General features: G+C 41.4%; 1 long non-coding RNA gene across 2 annotated transcripts in view; it reads right to left on the bottom strand.

Moving 5' to 3' along the window:
• Positions 1-254: 254 nt before the first annotated feature.
• The window catches only part of LOC308178460, a 31332-nt gene continuing 19115 nt past the window's right edge, over positions 255-12471 (bottom strand). For both annotated transcript variants that reach the window (XR_013939779.1, XR_013939780.1), the window contains one exon: positions 255-2934. This is a non-coding gene — a long non-coding RNA (uncharacterized lncRNA). The remainder of the gene's footprint in view (positions 2935-12471) is intronic.

The following is a 12471-nucleotide window of genomic DNA, read 5'->3' as shown; positions in this document are numbered from 1 at the left end:
CCTCTAGGCCCTTCACCATCTTCGTCGCCCTCCTCTGGACACTCTCCAACAGTTTTACACCCTTTTTGTACTGTGGTGCCCAGAACTGCACACAGTGCTTGAGGTGAGGCCGCACCGGCGCACAGCAGAGCTGGACAATCCCTTCCCTCGATCGGCTAGCGATGCCGTGCTTGATGCACCCCAGGATACGGTTGGCCCTCCTGGCTGCCAGGGCACACTGCTGGCTCACATTCAGCTTGCTGTCAGCCACAACCCCCACATCCCTCTCTGCGGGGCTGCTCTCCAGCGTCTCGTTGCCCAGTCTGTACGTATAGCTAGGGTTGCCCCATCCCAGGTGCAGGACCCGGCACTTGCTCTTCTTAAACTTCACATGGTTGGTGATCGCCCAGCTCTCCAATCTGCCCAGATCTCTCTGCAAGGCCTTTCCACCCTCATCCGAGTCCACAACTCCTCCAAGTTTGGTGTCGTCAGCAAATTTGCTCAAAATACCTTCTAGTCCTACATCCAAATCGTTTATAAAGACATTGAAGAGGACTGGCCCTAAAATGGAGCCTTGGGGGACCCCACTAGTGACCATCCACCAGCCAGATGTGGCCCCATTTACCACAGCCCTTTGAGGGACCAGTAGCAGGTAGTAGTCGATGGGCCATATCAGGCGCTTGACTTTCTTAGCGAAGTCTCTCACCCTAGCGCCAGGGAGGCAACAGACTTCCCTGTGGGTTGGGTCCGGTCTGCATATTGGGCCCTCTGTCCCTTTCAAAAGGGAGTCCCCCATGACAATAACCCTTCCTTCTTTTTTGACAGTTGATGTAGCAATGCGGGGGATAGGTTGCCTTGCCTTGGGCATCCTCTCCAACTGGGACGGGCTTTCGTCTACTTTGTTGTTCTGACTGTTGTGTTCTTGACCCTCATACCTGTTATATAAGAGTAGATGGGAAGGTGAGGTGGGCAGGGACAGGGCTCGCCTACCACCTCGAGCAGGAACCTGCCTCCACTCCCCACCTTGGCCTAGGTCTCCTCCTACTGCCCCTGGCAGGATGAGGGAACTTTTGTCTTCTGCATAGCAGGAGACATTTGTGCTATGGCAGGCTCATGAGTCTGTCTCAGAGAGGGTAGAGTACACCTCCACCAGTCAATTTCCCTCTCTGACTCCCTGATGCTCCTGAGCCTGCTCACCTCCTCCCAAAGCTCCGCTACCTGGCTGAGCAGCTCTTCAATCTGGGCACACCTCCCACAGACATACCCCTCGCTGCTGCTGTCGGATACCGACAGAAGACTCGGGCACACCCTGCAGCCCAAGACCTGGATGGCCGCGTGTTTCCCCATGCCCTCCGTCTGAGTGGCCACATTGGTGACTGCGGCTGGAGAGGCCGCAAGAGATGCGGAGGCCATGGTTTTCTGCCTGGTTGATACCATGGCGAGGTTCCTCGCAGGCAGGTTACAAGTACCGAAGGGAAAGACCGCTGCAGAAGAGCGGTGAGGGGCCCTCCCTGCTCGCCCTGCCTGCGCACAAACTGCCGCAACCCGCCCTTCTGACGCGCCCTGCCCTGTTTGCCATGCTCCTGGTCACTCGCACTCCTTAGGGGCTGGTTTTGAACGTCAGGGTAGAGGGGTGCTGCTGGCTCCACCTACGCCTCGTCAGCCTCCCTCGCGAGGGCTGCCGGGTCCTGGCGGCTCCCTCGGCTGCTTCGAGTGGCCTCGATGCCGAAAAACAAGCCCTGCCTGTCTCGATCGCCCGCTCCGCTGCAGAACGCGTCTGCCCCGGAGCCGGGAGCCGATCGCCTCGGCAAGTGCCAAAGATGCCGATACTGATGGAGAGTCCCTGACTAGTAACCTATTGCACTGCTTCATTATCCTAAACATCAGGGGGCTTTCCCTAGCAGCTGGACTCAAGCTTTAAAAAATTTACTTCTTGCCATTCAAGTAGAAAACAGACTATTCCGTTCTTTGCAGCAGCTTGCTACATATTTGAATATTGTCCTGACATCCTCTTCAGTCTTAACAGTTAGAAATAAAAAAAAAATAAAAATAAAAAAATCTGTGCTTTTTCAAACAGATATATATATATACACACACAACTTAGCATTCTGCTGCAGCATATATGGCCTAACGACTAAATAAATAATAGAGAGATTTGCCCAGCATACCTGGTGATTCTGGAGTGATATGCTGCCCTCATACCCTTTGGGCTGTGTTGTTTTACTGTGGTATTGAGAATGTAGCTCATAGTTATACACAGTAAGGGCTACAGACTGTTGTAGAGTAGGCAAGTGCAGCAGTAAGCTTGGTGCCTCTCTCACTGCCCAGCACTGCAGTGCTTGGCACAAAAGTAGGGAACGCTGGACAACCATGGCTTCACCACCACCACTGTTTAAGTGGGTCTGTAACCGAGGCCTTTGCAAGTGACCCACATTCAGAATGCTGTAACAAGCATGAGCACGATGAGCTCTAAAGTGTTTGGGGATGCTACAGCTCACATGGCAAAACAGAAGGGACAGCATTTCATCTGTGATAGTCACAGGATTGCGCACATGACTTGTACCTGAAGAAATCCCTCTCCCTCCTTGCACGTTTATATAAGTGACATTGACCATTGGAGGAAGCAAGCTGTGAAAGTTCAACACCTATTATCCCATACAATGGGGATACTGTAAACAGGAATGGTTCTCACAGAACAAGAACTAAAACCACCAGGTGCCAGGGCTGCCTGGAGACCTCTGTGATATCATCCTGTGCTCTGCTATTAGTTCTCCTTTGCATCTTGATGCCAAGGTATCTCTGTCCCCTCCTTTTTCCTGAACACAGAGCAAAACTGAAAGGTCTGTTCTGTTCACCCATAGTCAGGGCTAAAGAAGCCACATTCCTCCTTGCTCTTCTCTGCCTGGTCCCACAGGGCTGTAGCCATCTCCACTGGGTCCCACAGGGCTGTAGCATCTAAAAATTTAATTAAAATAGCATTTGTTTTCTACTTCTCAGGTTTATCTGCTCTTTTGCTTAAGATTTTATTTCGCTTTCATTTTCTTTGGAGATGGGCTTTAAAACATAGTCTGAGCTAAAATTTAATATGCACAATAAAATTTAGTATGTAGCTGAACAAAAAGTCACTGCACCAAAAATGGTCCAGTCCAGTAGTTTTTCTAAATGATGTAGGAGAAAAATAATGGGGCAGAGTAGCAGAAGCCTGACCCTATTCCCATAAGACTGTAAGATTTATCACCTACATAAGCAGAATGCTACAGAAAAGAGATCTATTGACCACAGCAATAACTCATAGCCCAGTAAAGCTAGCTGAGATGCTAGTCTGGTATTTGCTGATAGTACCTTTATTATGTGGTACTCAGAATCTTTTTAAATAGCCTTGCTCAACAAGCTACTGTTTTTAATATTACGCACCATCTATTCTTTTTTTTAGACTGGCTACTTATTTTCTTTACTGTTATTTGGGGGGCAGGGTTGGGGAGAGCTGCAGGGAAGGATTTATAGTAGTTGGGATTTACAGTTTGAATCAAAAACTGTGTTGCCTCAGTGCTTGTGGATTTGGGGAGAGGGGGAGCTATAGCCACATGCTATGCTGGTATAACAGAAATATTACTCAAGCAGAAATATGTTTGCATAATACTTTCTAAAAAAAAATAATTGAAAACTGCTTTTACTTGAAATGCATGGACTGAATTTTCTCAGTTTTTGTTACATGTGGAGAGATGCTCAACTGGCAGACTGCTTTGCAGAGCATTTCTTCAAGGGCTTGATAGCTAGGGTACAAGGTCCTTAAGAATTCTCCCAGTACTAGAAGATGGACACAGTGGGCATTGTCCTTTTCCCGTGAGCTTGTGTCAGGTCCCTGTGTGCAACCCTTCCTCCAGGGGTGCTCAAGGCCAGTGCTGACAGGGTACCTCTGAGTGTTGTGGGAAAAGCTGTGAGAAGAGCCAAGCATGGGCTTGGCCCCATTTGCTTGGCAGCTGCATTTAACTCAGGCCATCAGCCCTTGGTCTTCGCCTGAGCTATACTGCAGCCATACCTGTGTCTGGATTCCCAACCCGTGGGCTTGACTTCCTGCCTTGAGCTCAGATCCATCTCTAGACAATTTTTTTTTCCCAGTAACCTTTAACTAAAATATACCTTTTTTAGCCCATCAAGAGAGCCCAAAATATTTACAATGGACTGAGGAAATAGCCTCAGTGTTTTCCCCTTCCCCACTTTCACAGCCTCTGTGTCATATATGCTTCATGTCCTTTCAGGATTTAAAAGAAAAATGTAATGTTTTTTGGAAGTCCTAAGCAATCACAATTTGTAGTAAAACATCTGTTTATGATTCTCTGAAGTTATTTACAATATTTGTTAAAGTGATTAACACCAAAATCAAATAATACAGAATCCTAACCAACAGAGCAGAAGCCTTACCCAAAAGGGTTCTTGGAGCCAGCTGCATGAAAACATGCTAAAAACAATCCATATCACAGAAGTACAAATAAAGTAAAAGAAAACGTCAACAATTCCATTCAATCATGGTTCAGTTGTTCACCTGTGAGTCCACAAAAAAACCCACTGGAGGGTATGATTTCTTTATTTTTATTTTTTGAATAGAAAGAATTTTATCTTGTTACTAAAGGGTATCTCCAGTGGCCAGATGGCAACTGGTCCTTCTCCATATCTCATTAAGGAGACGAGGAGCTTTTCTCTGATGCTGTCTTCAGCACAGAGACTATGTTACCTTGTTGCAGGGTAGCACTTACAGCTTTAAGGGATTCACAAAATATGGGCACTACTATTGAGAAAAGAATATGACTGGTTTCTACACACTTTTTTTTTTTTTTTTTTTTTTAACTATTGCTTAGACAAACTACACCACCGTGTGTTTTTTAACACTAGCAATTCTTACCTGCCACCTTAAAGTCTGGTAAAACTTATGCCTGAAAATCTAAGTCAATGCAGCAAAATTTTTCCACGGAAATCCTTCTCAAAACACATTGAAGGCACAGGCTGAATACAGATTTATGTATACATAACCAGCCTCTAACATTTTTCCCTCTATACTTGCTCTTATAAGCCCAGCATGTTTTACTAGCAATCATTTAATTGTAAAGGGGCCAAAAAAAAAAATGATTTTGTTTTTCCATGTGAAGCTATATTTTCACAGCTAAGACAAACACAAAAAAAAATGTGTAAAGTGTGAAATGTTTCTCTCTGACTATCAAAGGGAGACTACTTTCTAAATTGAGAAAAACAAACAAAAACAAAAAACATTCGCATCTCTATTGCAGTCCAGATTCACACATTTTACTTTCCTCTCAAATGTTGTCTACAGTTACCTTTACCAAACAACAATAATCCTCATTAGGAAGCAAAGCCTAGCTTGTAGTCTCTGAACCCGTAAAGATTCACTTGACAACACAGCCTATGCATGGGTGAAGATCAATGCTCAGTAAAGGCTGATGTGCAGCTGAGTAATGGCTGAGTTCTGCTTTGGCCTGTAATGGTTGAGACCAACATTTCTTTTGGCGCAGAAGTTCATATCTCTGACACAAAAAAAAACAGCAACCAAATCCTTGTTTGTGAAAATATAATTGCCTTAGGTAAAATCAAGTTACGTAATTAGAACTAGAAAGAAAAATTCTACCACACATGGTACATCTGTTGCCATGTGCATAAATTCTCTATGACTTGCCAAAGTAATTTATCCACCCAGAACACACATCCAAGCTGGCCAATATCTAGTACTGAGCAGAAAGCAAATTTAAAGAAAGGCACATCATTTATCATTACAGACAGCTCAGCAATATTGTGAACAGGGAGCACAATTGCAGAGCAGGGGGAAGAGGGAGTGGGAGAATGAAGACTGGAAATGCTTGCTGAGCTCAGAGCCTGCTCTAACAGCAGCTTGACATCGGGATCTCAAGGGCTACTTCCTCTGAGAAAAGAGAGGAGTACAGAAAGCCATGTCGTAACCATTCAACCCTGTCCCAATACATATTGTGATTCAATGAATTGCTATTTTGTGATGGAAAAACTTGCTGCCAGAATTTTTTTGACCACCCTTGCATAACTTGAAGTAGAATTTAACGTGAAGAATAAACAAACTCACTGCTCTACGGCAGCCTTATACTGAGGCTGAAACCTTCCAGAATTAACTTTACAAAAAGCCTATTTTCATCTGCTACACGTAAAATTCTACTCCTCTCTCTCTGCACTTAGGGGAGTTCTTGGCAAGGGTTTCAATGCAGTTATTCAGCACAAAAGACTGTCTGCTGAATTTTTTAACAGACTGCTCTGCTCTCTAGGCTACGAGATGCTAGGACAAAGTGAGGCAACATCATTAGTGGAAATTTCACTATTTGATGCCCCCCATTTTTATCCACAGATCAAGTTTAGATAAGAAAATGTACTGACATATGAGTACCAACCTCATCCTACAGATCTCATCTTTCATTAAAATTAAGGAGGATTTTAGCTCCAAGCATCACAGAAGAAACTCTAAATCCATGAGCAGGCTGTAAACAGCGTCTTCGTGAGGTTTCAGGCTCTCCAGAGCTTATACACAAAATAATGTTCTGTTGCTCATGATGATGCATCAATGGTGACGCCCAGTGAGATACTTGGAGGCAAGGAGAATGTAACACAGCTCCAGGTAGAAGAGATGATAGCAGCTGCAGGGAGTAAATTTTACTGGAGGCAGATTTTAAACAAGTAGTTTGGGAGATGTCTATATCTTCAGCAGCTAGTTCAACTGAACTGCCTCCAGCACAGTCTTGGATGAAAGCACAATTGCAAGCTGCTGAACATAAGCTCCAATTAGTCTGTTTCTACTGCACATTACAGGTCTTACTTGAGTTTCTAAGTGAGCAGAGGCCCTTCTGCTTCTTCTCTCATTTTGGAGATGCCATGGCTACCCTTACTTCAGTAATATACCTTCTTTCTAAAATGGGACACTTTTACCTTTCCAGGCTGAGGAAATGAGAAGAAAATCTGCAATCATTTTAGCTGTGTACACAGTCAGTGATACAGCAAAGCATTTCCATTTTCCTCCTGCACATATATGAAAGTGTGTTCTTAATTTCTGGAAGGTCCCTGATCTTCCTGTTCCTGTTTCTGAATCTCTCGTTTTTCTGCCACAGAGCTAAGCTCAAAAAAAGTCATCTGGCTGCACAAGAAAAACTAGGTTATTAAAATACGTCTTCTTTTCAGTTATGCTGGAAAAATTAAACACCTATACAGTAAATATTTTAGCTATCATGAGCTTTTGAAAGTTTGTTGGACCACTCTCAGGAATACAGAGCAAATGAAGGAACAGGGAAGAACTGTGGTGAGGAAAGAAATAATTATAATCCATAGATATTCCAGCAGAGGTAGAATGAAGGACAGAGTTCTAACCAAATGTTTCAATAATAGGTAAAGCAAAAGGCAAAGCAAAAAATAATAAAAAAAATCCTTGTTGCTTATGAACCAAGAATCATATCTATCATTGCTAAAAATGAACATAAATAGACATTCATTCCCCATCTCAGTTTACCTGACATGCCAAAAATGCCAAATAGCCAATGTGGCATTAGCAAAAAAAAAATACCAGAAGTGACTCTGCTTTCCACCAACACTTGCATCAAGCAGAGGAATAACTTACAACAAGCCCTTCTGATAGCATGCACCTTGATACTGAGAATTATCCATCTAAGTGAGTCAATAAAGATTAGAAGTTGGATGAGGAAAAAGAGTTAATAATGAATTGCAAAATATTTGGTGTATTCATTTAGCAACTCATTTACGAGCTAATTGTGATTTTCCTGGAAGGTGCACATTGTTCATAAATATTTGCTATCTAAATGAGATGACAAAAGTTCAAACTGTAAGTCGTTTGTGAATTGTTACCTCTGAAAACAGACTGCTATTTTCCTCTCCAATACACAATATGTGACACATGTCATACGGTGACTGATCAGTGACGAGAAAACAGAGCAATTTGATAGAGAAAAGACCAATCAATGACAATTAATAAGGGAAAACAAAGGAAGCAACATGATTTTTGCTACCAATGATCATTTGCAATTAAATTTGCAACACATGCCAAGCGGTATATAACTCATTAAATATATTGTTTAAACTGGCTGAAATATTAAGCAGCACATTTTTTAATTCTTGTTTTCAAACTGCCTGAGCAATTTCAACATTTTTTTTTTTTTGTCTTTGGAAGCATGTGAGATGGAATTATAGTCTTTTGCTCATTTTTGTGAGTGGCTAGTAAACATTATATGTTTAGCAGTAGCAATCACTGAAACATAAGAGCCACTTCTCTATGAAAATACAACTGTAGGTATTCATTTTCCTCTTCCTTCCTTAGATGCCATCATCCTGCATCGAGTAGAATAGAACACTACTGGATACCTCTGATGAAACAGCCAAATTAATCCTAACCAGTTTTCTGTCTGTAGCTGGGGAAATTCCATGTTTATGATAGGAAAGATTATTTGTACTGAAAATGTTTTACCCTTATTGAACAATAAGGGCATTTTATGGGTACTCATTTGGGTGGCAAGATCTACTCATTTGGGTAGTTGGGCCAGATAATCAGATTTTTAAAAAAACAAACAGTTCTTTTCATTGATGAGGCACCCACAGCTCCTCTGGGCAGCCAGAGCCAGGGCCTCACTACCCTCATCATGAAGAATTTCTTCCTTATATCTAATCTAAATGTGCCCTCTTTTAGTTTAAAGTCAGTACCCCTTGTCCTATCACTCTACCCCCTGACAAAGAGCCCCTCCCCAGCTTTCCTGTAGCCCCCTTTAGGAAGGCTGCTCTAAGGCCTCTGCGGAACCTTTTCTTTTCCAGGCTGAACAGCCCAGCTCCCCCAGCCTCTCTCACAGGCATGCAGAAAGTCTATTTTGCTTTTCTGTGGCTTTCACAGACAGTCAAAGATCAGCCTGGGTTTGCCTGAAATAGGACTTAAGTTTTCACACCACTGTCAATTTGTTAAAGAACACATTGAAAAGCTTGAACTGAAATAACGCCTGAAACTCAATAATTTGACACTATGTCTGGTCTGTGTTTTAAATAGTGTTCATAGTTCTACTTTGGACTCTTTCAGCCATATTTGCTATGTGACAAATAACTAAGTGACATGTTTTTAAAACATGAAGCATTGGCCATTTTCTTTTTCTGGTGCTGTCCTGTTAAACTACTTGAAACCAGTACAGATCGTGTTTGAAATTCCTATCACTGACTGTACTTCAGTTATCCAACATGTAATGCATATTCACGTAATACTTACATATGATTATAATGCTTATAGGGATAAGCTGGAAAACTGACATAGGACCATAACTTTAGTGAAAGTGGTGGGGAGGGGGGCGTGTAGCAAATACATTCACAATGTTTTCATTTCCCCTTTCTGATGTTCTCCTGACTCACCATCTGAGGTTCTTCTAAAATTATTTGGGATCCTCACATCAAAGTCATAACATAAAGGAAAACAGTAACATTTGTAATTATTTTCTGTTTGATAGTAGGAACAACATTTGTGAAAGGTGGACAGGTATGATGGGATAAGTTTGGCTGGTCACCCGGTGCCCACCAAGATGCTCTCTCTCTCACCCTCCTAAGCAAGAAAAGGGAGAAAAATAAGGGAGAAAATAAGATGAAGGCTCAGTCTGACGTGGGGCAGCCTCTGGTCTCTTCTCACAGAAGCCACCCCTGCAGCTCCTCCACTACTAAAACCTTGCCATATAAAACCAACACAATATGCAAAGCATATGTATATTATTATTATTTTTTATAGCTGATGTAGCAAGTAGAAGGTAGAAAATCTGCCAACTGGCTGAATGGTACATGATCTAAAAAAATAAACGATGGTTCTTTCATGGTATATCACATGCAACAAATCCTTATTGTCATCGTTTGCTTCTCCTTAGCACCACAACTTAGTTCCCAAATTGCATCTGCTGATTCAGTTGTTTCTATGGATATGTTTCAAAATAGGTCTAAGTGATCCAGCTGTGATATCTAAAAGCATACACCCCCCCTCCCCCCCCAACACATACACAGACACCTCCTCAAGTAAAAGGATCATTTCACAAAGTGAGTTAGTGCGTGGCCACATTAAACAACCATTCAAATGGTTGAATCTGCGCATTGTGATCACATCCGCTGTTAGGGTGGGTTTGAAAGACTCATATCCTAAGCCTGATTTACTGTTAAAGGAATCACACTGTGGAACTGCAGGCTAAATCCATGTTAGCACTCATTATGGGCAGGTCTCTTCCAGAAACATCTGCTTCAGAATGCTATCCCCACCATCCCCTATTAAAGTTAACTCATTTATTATGTGCAAATCACAACAGGACTTGGCCTTTTGTTCCTTGTCAACAATGCAACTTACATTGTACTATCCAAAAAGCCACTAGGAGCAAGTATCCTTTCCGTGTTATTAAAAGAGAACTAGTGCCAATCAACCTAGGACAGTGCAGAGGCTGAGCCCTACCTCAGAAAATTCTCAGATGCTGACACTCTTATAACAAAATTAATTACTACTCCATATAGTCTGATTGACAGAAACCCTAGGCCCTTTGACAATGGCATGTCAAAATACAATGGAACTTGGATGTAGAAGGCATACTGAAACTAGCATAATTCTTTAAGTATCCTCAAGCACCAATTGCAAAAAAAAAGCCTCTTCTTTTTGGGGGTGGAGTCACATTTTTATTTTCATTAAAGAACAGGTCATTCAATTCCACATAAAATATATATGTACTAGTGAAACAAGTCATTAATCTATTCTAATGTAAAATACACAGATCTAATGTAATGAATATTTGCAATGAAGAGAGACTGAAGTTAAATTATTCCTACATAATCTACAGATGTTGTAGGCAGTCTGAAGCATATGTGTTTGGTTTAGTCATTTTATGAAATGCATAGCCATATATCAGCTTATCTGGGAAGTTAATTTTTTAGTCCTAGTGTATTTGAACACACTTTTTTCATTGGATAATCCTAAATGCAGATGCAGATATTTCTTTGTTCTTTATAAGCTAGAGAGAAATACAAGAAGCTATTCTGCAGGGGAGACTCAGACCCTTAACAAGAACAGCTTCTGCAAAATAATGCAGTCTAAAAGCTAGGCACTGAAAGAGGGACAGTAGGTTTAACATATTTTCCGAACAGATTCCTTCTATAAATTAGGATTGCTGCAGTTATCTGATCCAAACTTTTGGCAGATTTTTAGCAGACCAGATGTCCACAATAAAATGTTATTCAATGTATCTGTGAACAGTTTCTAATATGTAAATAACTCAGTTTCTGCAAACATCTCATGGTCAAGTGCCAAAGTGAGTGGTGTTCATTTCAATATAGTAGAAGAAGGGGTTATAAGGATTCTTCATTCTGTGATAAATGTACTATTTAAAATCTTTCTTTATTCATTTTATAATAGTGCATAAAGAATATATTTGTCTCTAGTAAGTAGGCTGAAAACATAATAAAGTTACAATAAACTTGGGAATAAAATCAAGAATGCCTTCAGCTTTGAAAAGATGGAGGAGAAGAAAAAAAAAGCAAGTTATCCAAAGGATGCTAAGCAATTGTTTTCCATATAAATTGTGTCAGATGATTTCACATGGTTGCTGGATTTCCATGCGCACTGGTAATTTACATTGCTTGATTTTAATTTTGCTTTCTATGATCCCCTGACACTGACAGCTACAATAATACAGGCCAGTAGACCAGTGCAGCCAACTGGTCTGTTACTTGTCTTAAGATATGAGAAAGCACCTTATATTGCATCCCCCAGATAAAGCACTCCTCAGCATTAGAAAAGCTAGTTAGACCATAAACGATTCCCTCCACAGGCTCCAAAATATCAACAACCAGCCAATCTTTCCCAAAGTACAGGATCTAGAGCAAGAAGCAACAAGGCAGCTTTGATACTCAAGTAGAGAATAACAATTTACAGGTCCAACACTCTTCTAGAGATGGGTATTTATGCTTTTGGTTCTGAAAATCTCAGATGCAGTTACAGATGATAATGTTTGCCAGTGGTTTCTGCATTATTAACATTCATGCAATAATACATCCCTACCAGGAAACAGTCCCAGCTCCCAAATCACTGCTTAATAAACCAAATATTTTCTCTGCTTTTTCATGTTAGATATTGCCTCTTTTTCTTAAATAATCAACAAGTTTCACCCAGCTGATGGGTCTTTTCAGTTTACTGCAATTTATTTCTTAAATAAGCACCTTGCTGACATCCTAAATTGTCTCCAGATTATTTTATTAATCTTACAAGAACATTAATGTAATCAGTTATGTATGGTATTTACTACTGTAAATCAGTAGTATGTTCTAACTTGTGAGAAAGCCCTTTCTATCTGACTCCAAAGGAAATATAATTGACCCTGACACAGTTACGTGCTCCAGAGGGGAGAGAGTCTGTCACATTAAATCATTTCTTGATCAAATCCAAAATGGCAAGTTAATTGTTTAATTAAG

The sequence above is a fragment of the Anser brachyrhynchus genome (genome assembly GCF_964034855.1).
Source record: "Anser brachyrhynchus genome assembly, chromosome: 15".
NCBI classification, from domain to species: domain Eukaryota; kingdom Metazoa; phylum Chordata; class Aves; order Anseriformes; family Anatidae; genus Anser; species Anser brachyrhynchus.
Note: the sequence above shows the minus strand (reverse complement) of the source record. Positions and strands in the feature narration are given on the sequence as shown.